This window comes from Mytilus californianus, unplaced genomic scaffold (genome assembly GCF_021869535.1).
Source record: "Mytilus californianus isolate M0D057914Y unplaced genomic scaffold, xbMytCali1.0.p SCAF_4, whole genome shotgun sequence".
Taxonomy (NCBI): Eukaryota; Metazoa; Mollusca; class Bivalvia; order Mytilida; family Mytilidae; genus Mytilus; species Mytilus californianus.
This window is the reverse complement of record NW_026262690.1, coordinates 11224865-11248032: the sequence shown is the minus strand read 5'-3', so window position 1 is coordinate 11248032 and position 23168 is coordinate 11224865. Positions and strand designations below refer to the sequence as shown.

The window sequence follows — 23168 nt, the reverse complement described above, 5'->3', positions numbered from 1 at the left end:
TTTGTTGTCCTTTAATTTTTCGTAAATTATGTCACACATACAATTCTCCACATGCTTATGCTACCTTGTTAATCTAGGTAAAAGCCTGGCTTGTCTCGTATATTGTGTTCGTCTTGCCGATGGAAGGTCGTGAAATGCATATGATATTTGCCACTTGACGTTAAACATTAATCCATCATCATCATCATTATATGCAGTCTGGTATCTTTGGTGTATTTTATAGATTCATGGACATTTTATTTGGTAACTATGTCTTATTATCTTAATTCCACTTGTAAAAAATGTGCTAGTTTAAAATTTTCATATATCAAATTTAATATATAAAAGTCATAGACATCAAAAGAATATTTAACGCTTCATGATTTCAAGCAGTTATATTTGAAGTATTCAACCCTCGATCCCACTTAAGAAAATGACAAGATAAATATTTGAATTTGTCATTTTACCATGTTGTTGTTATTTAACTTTATACATATCACTTGAGATTTGAACTCATTTGAACGCTTTCTTTGTAAAATGAATAGATTTGGGATAAAACATGTCACATATTTCTAGAATATAAATGCACCAACAATCTTAGCATGATATTAGTTGTTCCTTATAGAATTGTTTTAGAACTAAAAGTCCGATACGCTATACTTTTCATGAAGTTACGCATAAATGTAATACTGTCACAAACGAACATTTTGAACTAATTATTTGGGTCCGCTCGTCAGATCGTCAGCTATATAGAAATCATAACAGAAAGTTTTCTATGGTTTATGTTTCAGGTCTTCCGTTGTCATTCCTTACCATGCTAAGATATAACAGTGTTTTTCATGACATAACAACATAAAATGTTTGCATCTGTACGTTATCACGGAATCAATAAATTGTTCTAATTTTGAATTTCGCTGACACAGATTTTTTCTTATTGCAGAATGCGGAGTTGGAAACGTAAATTGTGTCTCCAGAACTCTATTCAAGTCAGCAATCATATGAATGAAGCGCTTGAACAGGCGTTATCATAAGGTTTAAGCTTGAAGTCATCAGTTCAGACGTGATAAAATATAGCTAACATGTTCGGCACGGTATAGATACAAGAGATAATTGCAACAAAACAATATTAATTGATTAAGTGAGATATTTTGGATGTGGCTTTCAGATTTATGATGGAGGATATTGTCTAGATTGAAGACATTTGTCATACTCGTATGCTAATGAAATTCAAGAAAGGAGGTTTCTTTGTATCATTCATCGTTGTTATTGACAAGCATTCCGAGAACTATGTTATTTGCAATATCCGAAACGATGTTGTTTGTTTTTTATGAACACTATTTTAGTTTGTAGCGTGATATTTTTGAATAAAACTTGTACATATAATTCAGTTTCGAAAGGATTGTAAATACAGTTGGGTCCAGATAGGAAGTATACCCAACGGCTCTGTTAAAATTAGAAGGCCATAAATTGAAACTTCATGAAATGTTTGTATGCGTTACGCCGATATCCATGGATGCATCTACATCATGCGGCATAGTAAATGATACATTCAACGAGATATAGGAGGGAGTTAAAAGATCAACTTTATAATCATGATAATTACAGCCATAGAGGGTGTCGCAGTTTCCAAATTAGGAACCTCATTAATCTTTGATTGGTAATCTAAAATTGCTTATAACGTCCACGAATAAGACGAATGTATACAGCACAAAAGACTCTGTGGCCCTGAAGATTGCTAACGGATAATAAAATCGCTCGAGATATATAACCTCTTAGCGCATCTAGTTCAATTCTATTTGTAGTTCGTGTGATTCCAACTTTTTTCATTCCCATGTTTGTCTGTTTATTCCTGGACTTATATTTCAACTAATATGTCGTATTTTGTTGCTAAATGTCTACTTAAACATTAACGATTTGGTAGGTCTTGTAAGTTTGAATAATGTTTAATAATTTACATTACATAAATATACTTACTGCATTATACTTGCAAAGCATGATTTCAACTCTGCGGGTCATGTTAGTAGCTGGTAATTTATAAGACAAGAAGTCAGCATCACAATACACTGCCAATTCTATTGTGAAGTCAGTAGAAGGTACTGACCGTGTGTGTATTCTTTTGTGGTTATGTTCAGTTTGATGAATAGGTGTGTAATCTGAAATAGCATGAACAATTCATAGAAGGCCTGAAAAGTATACTTTTGTTATTTATCGATAGGATATGTTTTGCTTAGATTAAACTTTGTTCCAGTTCCACTGTTTACTTGATGTTACAATTATATGATTTCCGTTCGTCCTCAACGTTGACTAATTTTTTTAAGCTTTCGTACATTGTATGTCCTCTCTGATTACTTCCTATGAAAACATTAACAACATCTCTAACTCAACTAATATCATTATTAATTGTTATGAAACAACCGATACCAAATAAAAAAGAATATTATAATTAAGGCAAATGAAAGTATATTCTAAAAAAACAATATGCTATTATTGCCCTCATATTATTGGTAATGGAACTACATACCTAATAAAAGCCAACACAATTTTGAAATAAATATCTTTATCAGAAAACCAATGCTTACCATTCGTTTGGCTCAAATCAGAGAACATTAAATCTTCTCGTCGTTTTCTTGCTATCAGTGTTGTATGCTGTACTTTCTCTAATGTACTTCGTTTTCGAATATGATTTGGTAAAACTTCAAAGTGAAGTTCATGGTCGCTAGTTGACATCATTCCTCGCTAAATTGATAAGTTTTATTTTTACTTTACGTGCATATGCAACATAGAAAATTAGGATGAGAGTTAATATATGGTTGCTATTGAAAGTTTTGATTTTCGCATTTTTTTTAATGTGACATGACCGAACGAGACTTATCATCGAATTTGTATTTGCATAAGGTACAAAACGGGTGCAACATATTGAGCAAGAACTGCTTACCCGTCTGGAGCATCTAAGGTCATCTTATATTTTTTTGTGTGGTGTTTTGTACACTGTTGTTATCTTTTCGTCGTTTTTCGTTTGTCCCATTTTCCTGGTATGACCATTATCAAGTGCATTCGAATCCAAACAATTCATACATACCAAACATTAACACGAAAACGGATAATACTGCAATATTTAGTGTATCATACAATAAAATCTGGACTTAATTCATTGACCTCGTTTTATTCTTATCTAAAGTTAACTGTTGCGATATTTGTATATTTTTACAATGGGGAAAAAAAGTACATAACCTATCTTGTGAAAACAGAGACCTCCATTAAAATACATGTGCAGTATAATTTCAATATTCACAATAGTAAATCTTTTAATGTTTACTATATATTTTCATATTCTCTTCTATGTTTAATATTTGCCAATTTCTAACAGATAATTTTATACCAATTCTTTGCAAAATGATGCCGAGACAGTTCCATCATGGGAATGGACATTTCCAATAAGAAAACAATCCGGATGATCTCCCTTCCATTCCGTTTCTTCTTCATCCATTATGATGGAAACTTTAGCTGAAGGATGAAGCACTGACTTGGTATGTCGAAGAATCATGTTGTAAGATTCCCCAAATGCAGATATTTCAATATCATATGATTTTCTAGAGTCTACTGATCTTCTTCGTCGATGGATTGAAGCAGCGTCTAGGCTTCAATAAGAATTATCCCACTATTTATCATTGCATATTTTATATTATTCTTTAGGAACGGGCAATAACAAAATGTAAAACGGTTTTTATTGATTTTATTTTTATCTCACAGGATTAAGTTGATACGATTATATGAGTATCGTTTTACTCATACTTGTATATTTTTCAAATACAATACAATCACTATTAATTTTATCAGAACAAACAGCATTCACGGTCCTACATTCTGTCGATACTTATATTATGGCATTACACAAGGTCTTTTTTTTTCTAACTGTTTATGACGTCAATACACTAAATCCATTGGATGTGTACTGATTGACATTTTAATCTTGGATACCTGATTTTGTTATCAGCTGTTATTTGTTTTGACCTACTAGCTTTCAGTAACTGCGAGTATTCTCAGACCGATACTTTGTGTCTGAAGTCTTTTTGTTAGTTGCCTTTTTGTGTGCTTTGTGTCGATCTGATTAGTCGGCCTTTTCCAACTGACTGTAACAACTTGTTTTTGTTTTGTGCTGTTGGTTGCGGCGCTGTCCAAGGTTGGGGACGGGGTGATGATTGCCTGCCAATATGTTTGGTCCCATGACAATCTGTGTTTTTCATTCCCGGTTCGGGAGCCTGTAGTTTAGAGGTTATCGTTTGTTGCTGTGTATCTGATTTGTTTTTTATGAATCAAGTGGCTAGTTTTCTCGTTTGAATTGTTTAGCCTTTGTCAAGTCGGGGTTTTAGTAGATTGTTTTGCTGTATAGATTTTGTTAATTGTTGAATCAACTATGGTGACCATAACTTCTTCGTCATTTGTTTTGTGGTTGAACGTTGTCTCGTTTAGTCATTAGCAATCATACCACATCTTCTTATATTCATACTGTTGTGGTAAATTCATTTTCTACTCTGTTTTTTTTAATCACACTTTATATGTACCTTTTGTTATTCCAATGATCAAGATAACAATGAGAGTACTAAAATCTAGTCTCATCTGCCAAATATTAATGTGTTTGTCTCTATATATGTTTTAATTTTTTAGTTAACTTTGAAATGAAGAACTAAATACATGAAGATAAAGTACTCCTCATTCAATTTGGGTTTTACCTTTGTTCAGGAAAAACTATTGTACGTTTGAGACCAAGAGTTTTGTAAAGGTAAACTATGAAACTTTTAAACACATGAACCAAAGGAACTTATTTTAACAGCCAAAATCATATCAGGTCAACTTTACCTGTGGGGTTGTGTATATCATCAAATTTACATTAATCATACACTTAACGTCGGAATATAAATGTGCTATAAAAAAATATAGGATGTTAGTAAACACCTAGGATTGTAAAAATCATAAGGAGACATAGACATCCACCATCGTGAAATAAAAGAAAAAGAATCATCCATAGTACACTTCGCAAAACTGAAAATATGTACAAAACTTTATACTTTGGAGAACTCAGGTTATCAGTACCCGCTCCACTAGTGACATTTGTTATTATTCGGTGTTTTTGATTTTATGCACAACATATGCTGTCAGTAAAAAAGGGTTCATTTTGGGGTTTATTTTGCCATGAAATAATGAATTCTTCAATAAAACCAATTGTTGCAAGTTTACTATAAAACCTGGTTGAACCCGTCAGTTTTTGAATTCCTTTTTTTGAATTTACCTTGGAGTTCGGTATTTTTGTTTTACTTTTTTGTATAATACAATTATGAACCATATTTATCTTCCCCTCATAATGGTAATAATAATGCGTTATAAATAAGAACAGATGTAGTGATAGAAATATGTTTATCGGAATGAAGTTATGTCTTTCAATGAACAGTCTATAGTCTATTGAAAGCATCTGAAAAAAAATTGTTTGGTATTTGCAATCGATACTGAAATCGAATTAGAAATACTACTGTAGGTACTTCAACATTAAATATTAATGCTAGATTGGGCATGATGGCAAAATTAAAATGTGGTGTCATTAGACTGCAGACTTGTTAGACTTCAGAAAAAAAGGCAAAAGAGGAGGTATGATAAGAGGCATTATTCTTATAATCCGCACACTTATATACATAAAAACCACATGTAATGTCGATATGATGTCACAAACATGATGAAAATGACATAGAAGATACAAAAAAGTATAATTTTTACATAGTTTTTTGGACAAAAACTGAAATTGGACAAATATCTTAACCAATAGATATTTTACACATATTGACATCTTTGAAAAATACACCTTGCAGTAAAATATCAGTTTGGTTAAAAATTTGGCTGATATCTTAATATAAATGACAAGATCTAAACATTAGGCTATTGTTGCTTTCTGTGCAGATTTGCACTAAATCCAAGAAAGAAGTTTGTAGCCCTAATGCAAATATGTAAGACAACTATACATACTGATATCTGACAGAATGATGTCTTATATAAACCTGAAGGGTGTTATATGTTATAATATTTTTTTTTTAAATCAAGGGGCCAAAAAGTGGCCTTCTCATATATTCTTCTTTTGAAATGTTTAAATAATTTTTCTAGTTGGACTGTCTGACCCCTTATAGTACCTTTTCTTGTGAATATCAGAAGTTATTGTTATTTTTTTATATGTTATGATAAATTGATGGTTGCCTAAGATTTGAAAATCATAAATTATGAATAAATGTCTTTATGTTAGTAAGTATTCTAAACAAAAATGATCATACCTCTGCTGATTTGAATTTGTAACCTCTTTGACTGATGTCAACTCAAACTCATTAAAGCCATCTGAAAATAATATGAACGGATTTACAAGAAAGTTTATTTCAAGATCATAAGGTGATTTCAAGAAGAAGCAGGAATATTTTTTTCTGACATTTTCTATTACTTGTTTTGGTAAATGTAACTAAGAGATACAAAGGTTAAATTTATCGAATGAAATGACATCATCTACGTACTATACCTAGCTTTAGTATTTTGTGCAAAAACATATGTAATCAATTTAGAAATAATATATATTCATAAGTGAGTAAGACTTCAAAGCGATGACTTAAAATCCAAAGCATTTACTAAAAAATAAACAGGAATTACAGGTGACATGACCGAAATGAATAGAGAAAAGTGAGATGAGAAATACGGACAGGGTAGGTATCGTATTATCCCCAATATTTCTGATGTAATGATCGTTGACAATAATCCTAAAAAAGATAGAAATGTAAACGATACATTTTAAATTTATTGATATTGTACTTCTTTTATTGATATTACAAGCAACTGTTATCTGAATGTTTCTTTAGTATTCTAAATTTCATTGTCTACGGAACTTGCTTGAAACAGATATTTTGATCGACTTCAAATGAAGTGTTGCTTATCAAATGGAAATTGGGTTATATATATTTAATGAAACATTCAATACCGGATATGTCCATGATCAATGCTTCTTGGATAATCCTAATCCGGTATATGTGAGGCCAAGTTTTATAAATACCTATGTTTGATAAAAAAAATATGGATTAATGGCCTACTGTTCTTCAATGAAAATGAAGGACACATATAACACTTAAGAACCGTTGAATCTACACCGTTCTCCATGTGACGTAGACTATCATCCTCCCCCACTACAAACTTAAAACTTAAAAACATACTTGCTTACCTTCACGAAGTTTTCTAGTGTTGATGAATTCATTTATGTGACTATCATCTAACAATGATTTTGCCTAAAATTAGAAAGACAGTTCAACCTTAAGGTCAAGTTACAGTAAATATTTAAAAGGATTTAAGAAGTGCAAATCCACATGTCATTGTTGTTGTCCTTCTCAAGTTCAAATGTTAATTTACAGTTTGTTAAAAAAAATATGTCAGTAATACCAGTCGTTACACTACCCCCCCCCCTTTAAAATAAGACATTCTCCTGAATTTTATACACTAATTTAGAATGTTTAGTACACTGAATTTATATAGGCAGGAAATATATGGATTCCACAATTAAGTTCGATCAAATAACAGATAATTTGGAGTTTTTCGGGATTTATACACGTTATGTTCACATTAAACGTAGAGGCATGTTGCGTCGGTTGCGCATTTGGATAATCTTGTCTGTGGAGGTGTCTCTAAGGTGTCTGGTTTCATAGGTCCACCATTACGCTTAGTACTGACTGGTCTTTGTTAATTACATTTCTTAACAGTTCATAATAATAATAACGGCATTTTCTCACCAGGTTTTCTTTATCCTTAATTTCCCGCTCCTTCGTTCCTAAGAAGGCCATGCAATTGTTCATCTGAAAGGTCTATTATGCCTACGTTTGGGAAATTACCAGTAGAATTGTACTCCTATAAGGAAGCAGCAAATTCCCAAGTCAACAACTTACGGTAGGATGTCAGGTTTTCCCAATCCCTGGGTGGCCACTCCAGATATGTTGCACCAGTTGGTACCTTCAATGAGGTAGACTTCTAGTCCATTCTGGCTAGTGGGATAGCTGGCATGTTACCAGGGTTAATATTTCCCTAGTCTTTTGCTGACTAGTTGTTTCACTGTTGTGAATAGATTTTCAGTGGTTGTATCTAGTTGATTTTTAGCTATTCGGATGGCTGGCTGCCTATTAAGCCCTGACAGGAAGTTTTTCATCTCAAATTGCCTTTTCGTTGATGTGGCACTTTATGTCACTTATTAATTCATTAATCATCTAGATTTAAAGTTCTCATTCTGAAAGATAAGGAATTGAATCCAATGGTAAGTTAAGGTTTTCATATAATATTTATTAGCTTGGAACATCAAGGTGTCTTTTTATCTTCTTTTTGTTTGGTTATGATTTCAGTTGGTGTTACTTGGTAATATATACATTGTTTCTTATATTAGTAATTTCCACTTAACTGCACATCAATTTTTTTCTCTGCAACATCTTTTATAATTTTCAATTTTTGAAAATTATTGGATATGTTTCTGTGTTACTGTTATCATGGTAATATCTAGGATCGGCACCATTGTTATTTTGTGGTTTGTTTTCCTTTCTTTATTTCTATACACCAGTATTTGTATTGGAATTGGTAAATCAAACTCATCAAAGATATCAGGCTTATAATATTGTACACCAGATGCACGTATCGTCCACAAATACTCATCATTGACGCTCGAATCATAAAAGTTAAAAGGCCAAATAAATTATGAAGTTAAAGAGCATTGAGAACTAATATTTCTGAAAGGTTTTACTAAAAACAGCTAAGGTAATCTATTCCTGGGGTTAAAAATCCTTAGTAATTCAGAGTTTTGTAAACAGTTAGTTAATTATTATTGTCATATCAATGATAAGTTATGTCAACACAGAAGTGCTGATCACTGTGCCAGTAATATCCTCGGGGAGGAAATGGTAGTTATATCTAAACATTTTTTAACAAAGGCATTACTATTCTTATGGATATTAGCAGTATATCCACACTGAGCACCTAGAAGAATTGAGGCTATGACAGGCATGTTATACACAAAATATAATTTAGGTAAACAAGGAAGATAACCTAACTTCTTTTGTTATATTTCAACACTGATACAAGGATTACAATAATGTTATCTTTATTTGTGGTATTTGTAAACAACATCTGCATACTCATTCTAATATAAAATCAATTTCAGTGTCTTCAGCGTTTTAACCTTTGGTTAGAAGTACAAAATTGACTTGAAATTCTCCATCACCAACAATCTCTCTGCTGAATGTACAGGAACTTCTTCTCGTCTCTCTCCTACGTTTCGGAGCAAATTATAAAATAAACATTTAGCTAAATATCTAGGATGGCCAATCCAATTATTTAACTCTAAAATAAGATAGATTCATAAACGTGAGTCTAGACATCAGAGGATCGCCTATTGCGCATCGTCACCAGTAACTTTTCCCTGTCTAACTTCGTAATAGAAATTTTAAAATATCAATATAAAAATAAGGATAAGGAGATTTGGTATGATTTCCAAAAAGAGACAACTACCCAACTAAGTTTAAATGAAGTGGACGTATATAAACACGTGTATCAGTATGCACCTGGGCCATTTTTTTCTGACAATTACTACACCTGTTACTTCTAAACAGATCGGGTTGGTTTATCACGCTGTTCGGTTTCTGTTCTTATAAGGTATCAAACGGTATATATGGTAAATATTTGCTGGATGCTTAGTGACTTTTTCACCATGTTAATCAATTTTCTTCAAGACTGTGAAGGGTCCTTTCCATCTAGGCAATTAATTAGAACAAATGCCAGGTTTCCTGGTTGGGTCATGTGGCCAAACAGGTGGTCTTACATTAAATTTTTATCTTCTTGATACTTAGGTCGTAATATTTTTTCTAGGAATCCTTACTTTCTTGATGGTGTTTTCTTGCATGTTTATGAGCTTTGATAAGAGAGCTCTTAAATTCTACATATGCGGTGGTGCTAATGTTACTATTATTTTCTTACTCTGTTTCAGGGATAAATCTTGAATTGGAAGAGTTATTTCCCTTTCTTATATCATTTTAATTGTTGAAACACATGTGCTTGGATATTTTGATGACCTATATGCCAGCAACAACTGAGGTATATACCCACCCCAACAGTCTCGATTTTCTTGACAATACCCTTTACTATGGATACTAGTGTGTGATTTAATCTTCCAAACAGCCATTTCCCTGAGTTCGCATATTTGTCAATCTTATATTTTTTTCTATTCGTAAAAGGCGACATACTTCTTTCAATGGTTTGATTCAAAATTTGTCATTGGTCGGAGTATATCTGTAGAAACACACAGATAGAACTAACACCAGTTTTTGCCCTTGATGTTGGGGCAATTCGCTCCATGGGTTCACCAGAAAGGAACTGTTCCATAGGGGATTTTCTGGCTTGTGGTTGCGTTTGAGCTGCACAGTTGTCACATTTCTTTATTCATTTATCATTATTTAATTGACGGCCATTAGAACGTTTCCTATATTCTGTCTAAGGTTTAATCTATGCCCAAGTGACGTTCTATTGGAATATAGCTTCCTGTCCTGTGAATGTGGTACGATTAATTGGAATCATTTCTGTCTCATTTCTGTCCATTTCCTATAAAAAAGACCTTGTAGTTCCGACAGATCCCATTGTTGCTAAAGAACTTTTACAACGGCTGATTGATGGGATATTGCATTGCTTTCTGGGCGCTTGTTGTCTTTGATTCTAATTATAATCTCTGAAATATCATGCTCATCTAATTGTTATTTTCTAAGTGTATTTTGGTCCACCCGTCTTTGACAAGGTCTCTAGTTTTCATTGGTTCAATACTTACATTACTCTGTCTTGATCATGTAACAGCTCGAATCTAATGATTCACGCCGCTGCATTGGTGGTTTTCTGGTTAGTTGCTGTCCTCGTTTTATTTTGAAAAGGAAAATTCAATACGGAAAGTCCTTTATTAAATGGCAAAATCAAAAGCTCAAACACATCAAACGAATGGAGAACAACTGTCATATTCCTGACTTGGTCTATTTTTAAAAATAAACAAAAGAATAGATAAATCAATGAACAAACACGTTCTTGAAAAGGATGATAAAACCTTTTGGGTTTATGTGATGTCCTCTCCAAAGATTATTTATCGAAAATCAGAGAGTTATTCAACTTATTACACAAGGAGACGAAACTTACCAAAATTTCGATGTTGAAAAATAAAATCAAAACGATAATGATATTCAGTCGTTGTTCTAGAGCCATTCTTATGCACTGCCGTTTTTGTTAGTTATTAAAAGACTAACACGACGCATTCCATCTATTTTCTTTCCAATAGAAAATCAAGTCTTTTAACTGAAAACAGAAGGTGGCAATTAATTTTCATAACCTATTTAAAACAACCATCTATTTAATTTTTACAAATTAAACAAATAAACTAAACCGAAAAAACTATCAATATTATTCATCTTTTCTATTTCACACCTTGAAAGCGACGTGTTTAGCCCTCTTGTTGCAGGTAATTTTATAGAAAATACGACAGCTGCACATCTGTGACGTCACGCGCCCTAATGACGCTACATTAGGGATAAAAAAAAAATATTACACATGTGGAGCAGGGTCTGCTTACCCTTCCGGAGCACCTGAGATCACCCCCAGTTTTTGGTGGACGTGTTGCTCAGTCTTTGGTTGTCTATGTTGTGTTTTGTTTAATGTTGTGTGTCTGTTTGTCTTTTTCTTTTTTAGCCATGGCGTTAACAGTTTATTTTCGACTTATGAGTTTGAATGTCCCTTTGGTATCCTTCGTCTCTCTTTTACACTGTTTTATCTTCTGTATTTTTTTTTAAATAGATACAGAAATTATGAGAATCTTGCATAAGTTAAAACATGGACACGTGTGTCCTTTCGGCAGCAAAAGGGTTAGAATGAACGTCCGGTCGTACGAGTTAAAATACACCTGTGACGTAAATCTTTTGTTCAAACTCTACATTATTTTTCAGGAATGGAGAGTTATTTTCTATTGTTCATCTTCACTCATCCGGACGTTTTGCCCTTTGGATATTTCCATGGGCACTTTCTTTAAAAGTGTTCACCCATAGAAATAATTCTAAAGGACGAAACGCGATATTGAATGAAGATGAAATCTTACTAAAACGGATGATTTTCGTTTTTTTTTAATTTGGATCGTAGTAATACAATGAACACCAAATATCTCATTTTTAATAAACAGCTTTTATTTGCGAGTCGTTATTCCATCGTATAATGTATAGTATCGTAATCACTAAAATTCCACAACATTATCCACAATTTGTTTTTCCGAAGCAAATCTTGACTGCATTTCTGTGACGGATAGTATCCGATCGGGTAAAAACGAATATTTCCCATTGAGTGCCATTCCTCTTCTGTACATCTACAAAATATCAGATGTTTTAACTCAGTTGAATTCTTTTGTGATATTGAACACAATAATATTATTCAATAAGGAAAATTAGAAAAAAGGCATAGTTTACTTAAAGATTTGCTATTTAATAATACTATTTATTTTCTTTTAACAGTACAACCATCTTTGACACTGTTGTGGTAAAATCCTGTATTTCTTATAACATGTTCCATCCCCTTTTCATTTTGTATATATACTACTTTATTCTACTTACTTTTTTTTCTCAGTCATCCACATCCTACTATCAGTTGTTGATAGTCACTGTTGCCTCCCACACACGAAAATCAGTTTATAGCCATTATTATATTATGAGCCCTCTTAGTCCCCAAGCGTGTCCTATATTACACAAAGTAGCTACTTTAATAATACCGTTATGTCAAACGTTGACCTAAATACATATAGGGCACGCGTTGGGTCAAATTACTCGCGGTCTACTCGATTGCCTAAGCATCTACGCCTAACTCTAGATCAACTTGTAGTAAAACTGATTACAACAAATTACGAATCTTTTGGTGTACATTTATATGTCTTATGTCGAATAATATACAATATTGAAATTACAAAATTATTTTATGCTTTACTGAATGTAAGACTGTACGGAAGCCGATAAGGGCCATTCAAAAAAAAAATTTTATGTCGTAATTACGACATAACATGTCGTAATTACGACATAACATGTCGTAATAACGACATCACTATGTCGTAATTACGACATAACATGTCGTAATTACGACATAACATGTCGTAATAACGACATCACTATGTCGTAATTTCGACATAACATGTCGTTTAAACGACATCGCTATGTCGTAATTTCGACATAACATGTCGTTATAACGACATCGCTATGTCGTAATTTCGACATAACATGTCGTTATAACGACATCGATATGTCGTAATTTCGACATAACAAGTCGTAATTACGACATCACTATAGCTATGTCGTAATTACGACATAGCTATGTCGTAAAAACGACATCGCTATATATATAAAAGAATATGTATTATGATTGCCAAGAGACTAAATGACACAGAAATAAGCAACTATAGGTCATCATAATGCCCTCAATAATGAGAAAAGCCCCCGCATAGTCAGCTATGAAAGAGGGACGAAAGATACCAGAGGGAGAGTCCCCGAAATGACAGCTGTTTAACAATTTAATTCAAACGAGTGAAAATAACGGTTTTAATAATGTACAAACAAAGACCGAAACACGAATATGTAACACAGCAACAAATGACAACCACTGAATTACAGACTCCTGACCGCTATCTGATAATAACGACAACCTTATAGTTTAACTTTTCACTTTTTGAAGCGATAGGAATTTCAAAATGGTCGCCAGTAAAGGCAAAGTTTGTATCGTAAACAAATTCATCTTTTTTTTTTTTAGAATATTGAACACTTTATGCAATCAAGCTTAATTAAAGTTATTCACTAGCACCTCAGACTTGCACATACTAGAACTTTATTTATAATCAAGTCAAATGAGACCCAGTTGAATAGGGGAGCAATTCAAGCTCCCTGGATCCTCTAATTATGTTTGGCATTGCAGGTTCTGAATAAGATGAATTTAAAGCTTTTCACAATAAAGACTATGTTAAACTTTGGACTCATAGTGCTCAGACCCACGGTTAAAGACTTGGGACATACACATACATAAAGAATGTGGCGGGGTTAAACATGTTAGCGGAATCCTAACCCTCCCCTTAAGTTTGTAGGAATAGTTGCCCTGGGGAACAGTGGTTAAAAGAACTTGGGGTACAAAGTTTTAATAGGGCTTCAATGGGGAGGACGCTTGAAGAATCTCATTAAGAACCAACAATAGCAATGCAGTAATAATTTGCATCAAGCCTCAGTAGTTACTGTACATTAAGATTCAAGTGTGTACAAATGAAGGTACAGAGATCCGTGGGTCTGAGCACTATGAGTCCAAAGTTTAACATAGTCTTTATTGGGAAAAGCTTAAAATTCATCTTATTCAGAACCTGCAATGGAAATGCAGGACTTCATAATTTACACAAATCTGTACATGCCAAACATAATTAGAGGCTCCAAGGAGCTTGAATTGCTCCCCTATTCAACTGGGTCTCATTTGACTTGATTATAAATAAAGTTCTAGTATGTGCAAGTCTGAGGTGCAAGTGAATAACTTTAATTAAGCTTGATTGCATATAGTGTTCATTATTCTAAAAAAAAAAAGATGAATTTGTTTCCGCTACAAACTTTGCCTTTACTGACAACCATTTTGAAATGCCTATCGCATCAAAAAGTGAAAAGTTAAACTATAAGGTTGCCGTTATTATCACATAGCGGTCAGGAGTCTGTAATTCAGTGGTTGTCATTTGTTTGCTGTGTTACATATTCGTTTTTCGGTCTTTGTTTGTACATTATTAAAACCGTTATTTTCATTCGTTTGAATTAAATTATTATTATTAATTTATAGCTGACTATGCGGGGGCTTTTCTCATTATTGAGGCCATTATGATGACCTATAGTTGTTAATTTCTGTGTCATTAAGTCTCTTGGCAATCATAATACATATTCTTTTATATATATATAGCGATGTCGTTATTACGACATAGCTATGTCGTTATTACGACATAGTGATGTCGTAATAACGACATGTTATGTCGAAATTACGACATAGCGATGTCGTTATAACGACATGTTATGTCGAAATTACGATATAGCGATGTCGTTATAACGACATGTTATGTCGAAATTACGACATGCTATGTCGTAATTACGACATAATTTTTTTTTTTTGAATGGCCCTTATCGGCTTCCGTAAGACTGAACTATTACTCAAAACAAGAACATAAACTTGATGATTTTCAGAACATAAATTTGAGCGTATTGTCGTTGTTGGTGATTTTACTGACCATCATAAAGGCAATAAATATTGCCACGTGTTTATGGTTATTTAATATTATGTATAGAGCTGGTGATATAGAAAAATATCCCGGTCCAACTGTAAATTCTACAAGTAGTTGTAGTAGCTGTTCAACACATACCGACTCCTTGCTCACTGGTAGTCAGTTTCTAACCTTTACATGTTTAAATTCACAAAGTTTCCTAGCGAAACGAGACATAATTCAAGCTGAGTTTAGCGACAGAGATATTTTGTAATTTACCGAAACCTGGTTCAATCAACATACTGATGACAGCGATATTAAATTGGAATCTTTTAATAAACCATACAGAACTGATAGAAATCATAAAGTAGGAGGGGGTATGGCTATTTATGTGAAAGAAAATATTTTTAGTGAAGAAAAACCTGAATTTAAATGATTGGAATGTGTATGGGTCAAAATTCATGTTAAAGGAATAAATATATTGTTTGGGAATTTTTATAGACCGCCAGATTCAGATAACCAAATCTGGGAAAAAATAAATTATTCAATAGATCTCGCCATAATTTCGAATGCAGATAAAATTATAATTTGCGGTGATTTTAACGATGACCAACTTAATCATAGCAAACAAAAGTTAAATATGTAACCAAAATAGCTTATATCAAATAATAACTGATGCTACATATTTTTGTGAAAGGTCAGTGTCGTTACTAGATCTAATTATGGTAAATGATCCGGATATAATACTGTACTCAGAAGTTGGTGAAAACATCCTTGAAAATTCTGTACGCTATCATTGTCCTATAAGTGGAGTAATAAATATCGAAAAACAATTAACAAAATCCTTTAAAAGGAAAATTTGGCAATATCACTTAGGCGATTATGATTTGTTTAAAAACGAACTCCTTAAAATTAACTGGGATACTCTAATTGATAATCAAAACATAAATACCGAGGAGGTAAATATTACGGAAAAAATTCTTGAAGCGGCAGAAAAATCAATCCCAAACAAACTGGTTCAGGTTAGGAAACATGATCCACCTTGGATGAATTCGAATATAAGAAAAATGATTCGAAAGCGTAAGAGATTACATAAAAAAGCAAAAATAACAAACAATGAAATTGATTGGACAAATTTTCGACGAATAAGAAATAAATGCATAAGCTACGTTCGATCAAGTAAAAAAAAATTCTTGGAAAAGCAAGTCAATAAAGTTGATAGTATACACACAATAAGCACAAAACAATGGTGGAAAACAATTAAAAATTTGATCGGACTACCAAATAAAAAAATCAGTCTATCCTACTTTAATTTTCAATAACCAATATATAGAAAGTGATTACGACAAAGCTAATTATTTTAACGATTATTTCTGCGCACAGTCTTCTGTTGATAATTCAAATACTGTATTACCAATATTAGAATATGATGAAATTAAAAAACTAGAGGAACTGATTATAAGTGAGCAGGATGTTGAAGATGTGCTTGTAAAGCTACAGGGCCTGATTTAATCAGTCCAAGACTCCTGAGGTCGGCAGCAACTGTCTTGAAGTATCCGTTTACAAAACTTTTTAATTTATCCCTTCTAACAGGGAGATTTCAAGATGTGTGGAAACTAGCGAATGTTATCCCTGTCTATAAGAACAAAGGTGGCCCAGAATTTTTCCTTTATTATAGACCAATATCTTTGCTGTCTAACATTGGTAAGACAATGGAGAGATGCATTTTTAAATACCTTTTTAACTTCATTATTACAAATTCTTTATTAACAAAATTCCAGTCTGGTTTTGTCCCTGGTGATTCGACGGTAAACCAACTGCTATGTATAATTAACGATTTTGGTAAAGCATTAGATGCAGGGAAAGAGGTAAGGGTAATTTTCTGTGACATAAGTCGAGCTTTCGACCGAGTCTGGCATAAAGGCTTACTCTGTAAGCTTTAAAAAATCGGAATTAATGGAAAATTGCTACTTTGGTTTGAAAGCTATTTAAACTCAAGAAGGCAACAGGTTGTCATTTGCGGAGAAACGTCCAACAACGAGCATGTCTCAGCTGGGGTACCCCAAGGGTCTATCTTGGGTCCTATTTTATTTCTTATTTATATAAATGACATAGTTAATGATATAGAATGTGATATTAAACTTTTTGCTGACGACACTTCAATTTATATAGTGGTTGATAACGAATATGAAGCGGCAGAAAAAGCTAAATAAAGATATTGAGAAAATATATAATTGGTCTAAACAATGGCTTGTCAATTTCAACCCAAACAAAACAGAAATAATGACCATTTCAAAAAAGCACCATAAACCTCATCACCCACCAGTGTATATGAATAATAATATCATAAAAGAAGTTGAGTCGCACAAGCATTTAGGGGTTATTATAAATGAAGATGGAAGCTGGAATAATCATGTAAAAATGATTATTGATAAAGCTATTCCAAGATTAGCATTATTCCGAAAGCTAAAGTTTAAACTTAAAAGGAACAATTTAGAAACTATTTATTTATCTTTTGTACGCCCAGTCTTAGAAATATGGGGACATTGTCTGGGAAAACATACCTGATTATTTAAAAACATCTCTGGAAAACTTACAAATAGAAGCAGCAAAAATTGTTACAGGTGGTACTAAGATAACATCGAGACAGTTGCTGTACGATGAAACCGGTTTGGAAACTCTCCAGTCTCGGCGTAATAAACATAAGTTATTAAAATTTCACCAAATGTTTCACGGAGAATGTCCTGATTATCTTTCTGTATTAGTTCCAAATCAGAGGCTAGATCTACACGACCACAGGACTAGGGGTCTTCAAATTTACAAACTATATTATGCAGAACAAGCTATTACCAAAAGTCATTTCTACCAGCCGTTATAAACCTTTGGAATGATATTCCAGACAACATTCGTTTAAATCAATCAAAATCGGGTTTTAAGACGTATCTCTCTCAAAATATTAATATAATAAAATACCTTTGTATTTTCACTTAGGCTGTAGAAGAGAACAGATATGTTTAGCAAGACTCAGACTCCAGAGTAGTGTTCTAAGGGACCATCTATTTAAAAAAAATCTTATCGAAAACGCACTGTGTTCCTGTGGTCGTGTAGAAACTACCTCTCATTACTTCCTCAAATGTCCAAAATATAATGAAATTCGTTGGGATACTATCGGGACGGTCTCTTGTTTTAATCTTAAGATTATCTTATATGGGGACTATATATATAAAAAAAAAGTGGATTGTCCGTCGTAAATGACTATAATCGGACATGTGTGTTGGTTTCAGTGACTATCTATCAAGAAAGTAAAGTAGAGTTGACTGTTTCATTTTTTTTTCACATTTTCTTTCTTTTTATTTTATTTGTTAGTTGTATTTTTTGTGTGTGTGTGTGTGTGTGTGTATTTATTCAATTTATCATATGCTACCTTAAACTGAATATACTGTTGGCACGTAATATGTGTTAAATAGATATTTTTTTTTTTTTTTGGGAGACGGATTTATATAAGTTTTTCCAAACTTGTTTCCGAATCCCATATTTGAACTTTATCTAACATTGTATTGTAATATTTTATTCTTGTAATTTTTCATTAATAAATACTGTTTAAACTAAAGATTTGCTTTTAATTTTACCGTTTAAGATATCAATTCCTTGGAATTTGAAGTGTTGTATTTTGATTTTGTACAGCAACATTTCGTTTGTTTCATTTTAATATGTGCTCGGATAGTTTCTACAATAATAGTGTGGTTTAATAGAATAAAAAGTTCAAGAAACTGAAATGGTCAAAAAGTTTTTTCAATTGAATTGTTTCATATTTTTCATGTTGGGGCCTTTTATAGCCGACTATACGGTATGGGTTTTTCTCATTGTTGAAGGCCGTACGGTTGCCTATAATTGCTTACATCCACTTTATTTGAACTTTGGTGGATAGTTGTCTCATTGGAAATCATACCTCATCTCCTTATTTTTATATTAAAATGGCGTATTCAGTATATCATTTGATTGTTCGTTGTTATAATTTGAATATAGATTAATGAATAGAATTTGAGGGGGTATGAATAACATTTGAATAAGGCTTGTGTTAAATATTGGGCGGGTTTTTTTTTTATTCAATTTTTAACAGAAACGCGTAACACAATCGACTTCCTTCACTGTTGTTATTTGTCCAGTGGCAAATATAACAGTTATATTGGCAGCGCAAATGACGGCGTTATTCTTGAAATGTTTAAATAAAAACAAAAAGAAGTTTTCCACTTAAGTTAAAGACATACAGAACAGTATCGAAAATTGTTTTTAATCACGCGGTTTTTTTTCTAAATTAGGAAATTTAGGGAAGAATGGAAAATATTTTCAGTTTGCTTGTATTGCTACTTTAGACTCATCTAAAATATGCATAACATTTTTTTCGTTGCTATGAGCAAAGGAAAACAAATGTTGAGTTATGCACGAAACACTGTTTTCTTGTTTAATTTTATTTAAGGTTCATCATAACAAATGGACAAATATGGCTGTATTTACACCACAAAAACTACTCTGCGTACAGACTTACCTGTGCAGTTTGAAAAGATTTAAGGCCTGGCATCCACTAGATATATAAAAGTTAAATGCATTTGGATTTTGATGGGCATCAAATTTAGCCTGTGGATTATTTGGCACAACGCGGGGAAAATGAAAAGAAAACCATTACAAAATGAAATAAAATTCTTTAAAATGTTAACATCTGAAGATTTTTTTTAATATTTAAGGTGTATTTTAAGTTAGCGAAAGTCCAAATAACTGTCCATTCCTGGGAAATAACGGGCGTCGGCCCTACGGGCCTCCGCTCCATTATTTCCCAGGAATGGACAGTTATTTGGACTTTCTCTATAACACAGTGTTAACTGTTTACAATTTCCCGGGTAATAATAGGTCAGATCGATTGCATTTTTTGTTGTTGTGTGAACTTAGTGGTTCAGATTAGATCGATAGAGATCGTTGTGAACGCTAACTGGTTTTATTAAGATCGATTAAAACAATGCTAGTGTGAACGAGGTCTTACACACGATTTATTACGGCAATGTGGTAAATAATTTATTTGTGCATTTTCGTTCTTTGCATATGCAGCGCAAATTAAGTTAACATATATGTATACGTAGGATTAAAACGTCATTGGGGGAGGGGGGCCAAAAGTATGTTTTTTGCCCCCCCCACCCCCCCCCCCCCCCAATTTGTTTTTCCCGAAAAATTACTGTATACGCACTAAATATAATAACTAGACTATGTGGACCTTTTTTTTTTGCTTGTCACTCCCCCATCGGGACTTCTATGTGCGACGTTACGCCGGTTAATGTTTATAACGTTTTGAACGGGGTATTTTTTAGAGGTAGTATAGTAATTTCGTTTTCAAAATTATTTTAGATCTAAAAACAAAACCGTGACAAAAGGAATAAATGATTAAATTTTGATCGGTACTGATTATCATTGTTAATGTCCCTCAGGCACGGGGAAAAAATATATAGTGTGACATTATGACTAGATAAAAGTAGTCGCTGTATGTGTCGTTAATATTTTCGACATATAGTCGAAAATGGTTTTCCTGAAATGTGTATTTTGTGTGCTATAATTTCAATTTTTCCCCCCTCCAACATTATTTCATATCACTTATCATACTTTTAACTAAAATGACTAGACACAAACAAAAAGATCGTGTTTATTTTCTTTGTAATATTTTCCCTTGAAACTTCTTCATATTTTTATGTCATACACTTAAAGAACATCTTTTCATGTTTAAATAACATTTCAGATCTTAAAAAAAACCGCAAGTGCCTATTGTTATTCATTAGAAACGTAATAAATTATTAACAAATACGCCGAAAATGGCAAGTGTGACATTTCAACGGATTTAACAAAATGAACAATATAGGACATACTTTAAACAATACAGGACATACTTAAACAATATAAGACATACTTTAAACACTATAGGAGGGTCGTAATAGAGGTACATTCATATAGTATTAATGTATTGACTTTTTCATATTGGCCCTGTAACATGCCCGAGGTATAAATAATGGCCAAGGATGGTTGTAATGGCCCCGAGGCAACGCCGAGGGCCATTTCAACTGTCCGAGGCCATTATTTATACCAAGGGCATGTTACAGGGCCAATAAGAAAAAGTCCATATATTGATACTTTTATTAACCAACTTCATTGAAGAACAGTCTTCGAGTCTCGGGTTCATAGAATCTATAACAGGGCCAATACAGAAACAGCCAGTTCATAACACTTTTATTAAATGGTTTTTAATTCTTCGATTAAACTTAGAGTAAGAAACTTACCGTGAAGAAGATACATGAATTCATAGCTTAACTTGTCTTTTCGCGTTCACAATGGATTTTTGGTCAACATTGTCAGATGTAATTTCTAATTTCTCATCCAAGTACAAATGTACTTTATTTTATGCTATTACAATTCATTTTATCTAGCAAACATAAAGTAGCTGAGAAGAATAAATCAGACAGTTTAACTATTCTAATTACTCTTGAAACATCTGCATTATGATGATTGATCAACGGAATCGAAAATACTCGAAAAGGCTGTGAAATATTTCCGTTTCAAGACGTTACAAAACACTGAACATCATTTAAACTTTTTTTTAAATGACACTTATTTAAAGAAATAAACGAAATTTTGATTTAATTGATGTCCCGTTTCATCTGTTCATAATGCATGGCTGTGATTTCGTAATGCACGGGTGTGATTTTCTAATGCATGACTGAGATTTCGTAATGACTGGCTGTAGCAATTTCTCCGTTCATAATGACCAGTTGTCGAAATTTTCCATTTATAAAGCATGGGCATTTTTATACATTTTGTAGTAAGTTGGTTAATAATGACGAATAACGGTAATAAAGTCTTGCCAAATGACGTTAACGGTAATTTTGGTGCATGACGATAAAATGTACACTTTCTTTCAGAAGATAAAAAAAAATCGACTGATTTTGACGAATCACGTAAAATTTTTCCCGTAAATAAAGAAAACGATAATTATTTGAGACTCTACCGAAACACGATATTAAACGATATTTTGACGAATCACGGTAAAATTTAACCAATTTGACGCTAACGGTAGCCGAAACTGACCGTTTGACTCCTGACGGTAAAGGGCATTCCTACCCTCCTATAGGACATACTTTAAAACAATATAGGACATACTTTAAACAATATATGACATACTTTAAACAATATATGACATACTTTAAACAATATATGACATACTTTAAACAATATAGGACATACTTATTAAACAATATTTACTAATGGAAGACATAGTAAGTTTGTATTTATTGTATAATTTTGACACAGGAAGGGTGGATTTGTGATTTGTGTCTGCAGCATTCGTTCTAATTTTGAAGAGCTCTTTGTAAAATAAGAGATTTGCGTTTTGTGACAGAAATAAAATTGTCAAATAATCGTAAATTCTACAACGATCTTTTGAAATATTGTAACAAAACTTTTATCTTTTTTCCTTGTCAATAAAATGATATATTATTTCCAGAATAATCTATTTGAATTATAATTACTCTTACCTTCTCCCCCTTTCCATATGTTTTTACTTGTTTCGGCTTGTCCAAAAAAAACAAAGTGAGCTTTTCGTCCTGGTCAGACGCGTCCAGTTAACGATGGCGTCATAAGTAAAACATACGTCATTAACACCAAAGACTGCTCTTTTAGGAATACCTCTTTTTTTAAAGTTTAAACACAGACGAAAATAGCGTTAAAACAACGCTTGTCATACGTTGCGGTGTTACTTGTCCACACGCGCAAAATCAGCATTAATAGGGATCATTAGAGTTACAAAATGAAAAAAAGTATTGATTTTAAGGCATATTCCATT

General features: G+C 32.8%; 1 protein-coding gene across 1 annotated transcript in view; it reads right to left on the bottom strand.

Moving 5' to 3' along the window:
* The window catches only part of LOC127737462 (A disintegrin and metalloproteinase with thrombospondin motifs 18-like), a 270986-nt gene that overhangs the window by 41301 nt on the left and 206517 nt on the right, over window positions 1-23168 (bottom strand). The gene's annotated exons all lie outside the window — the stretch shown is intronic.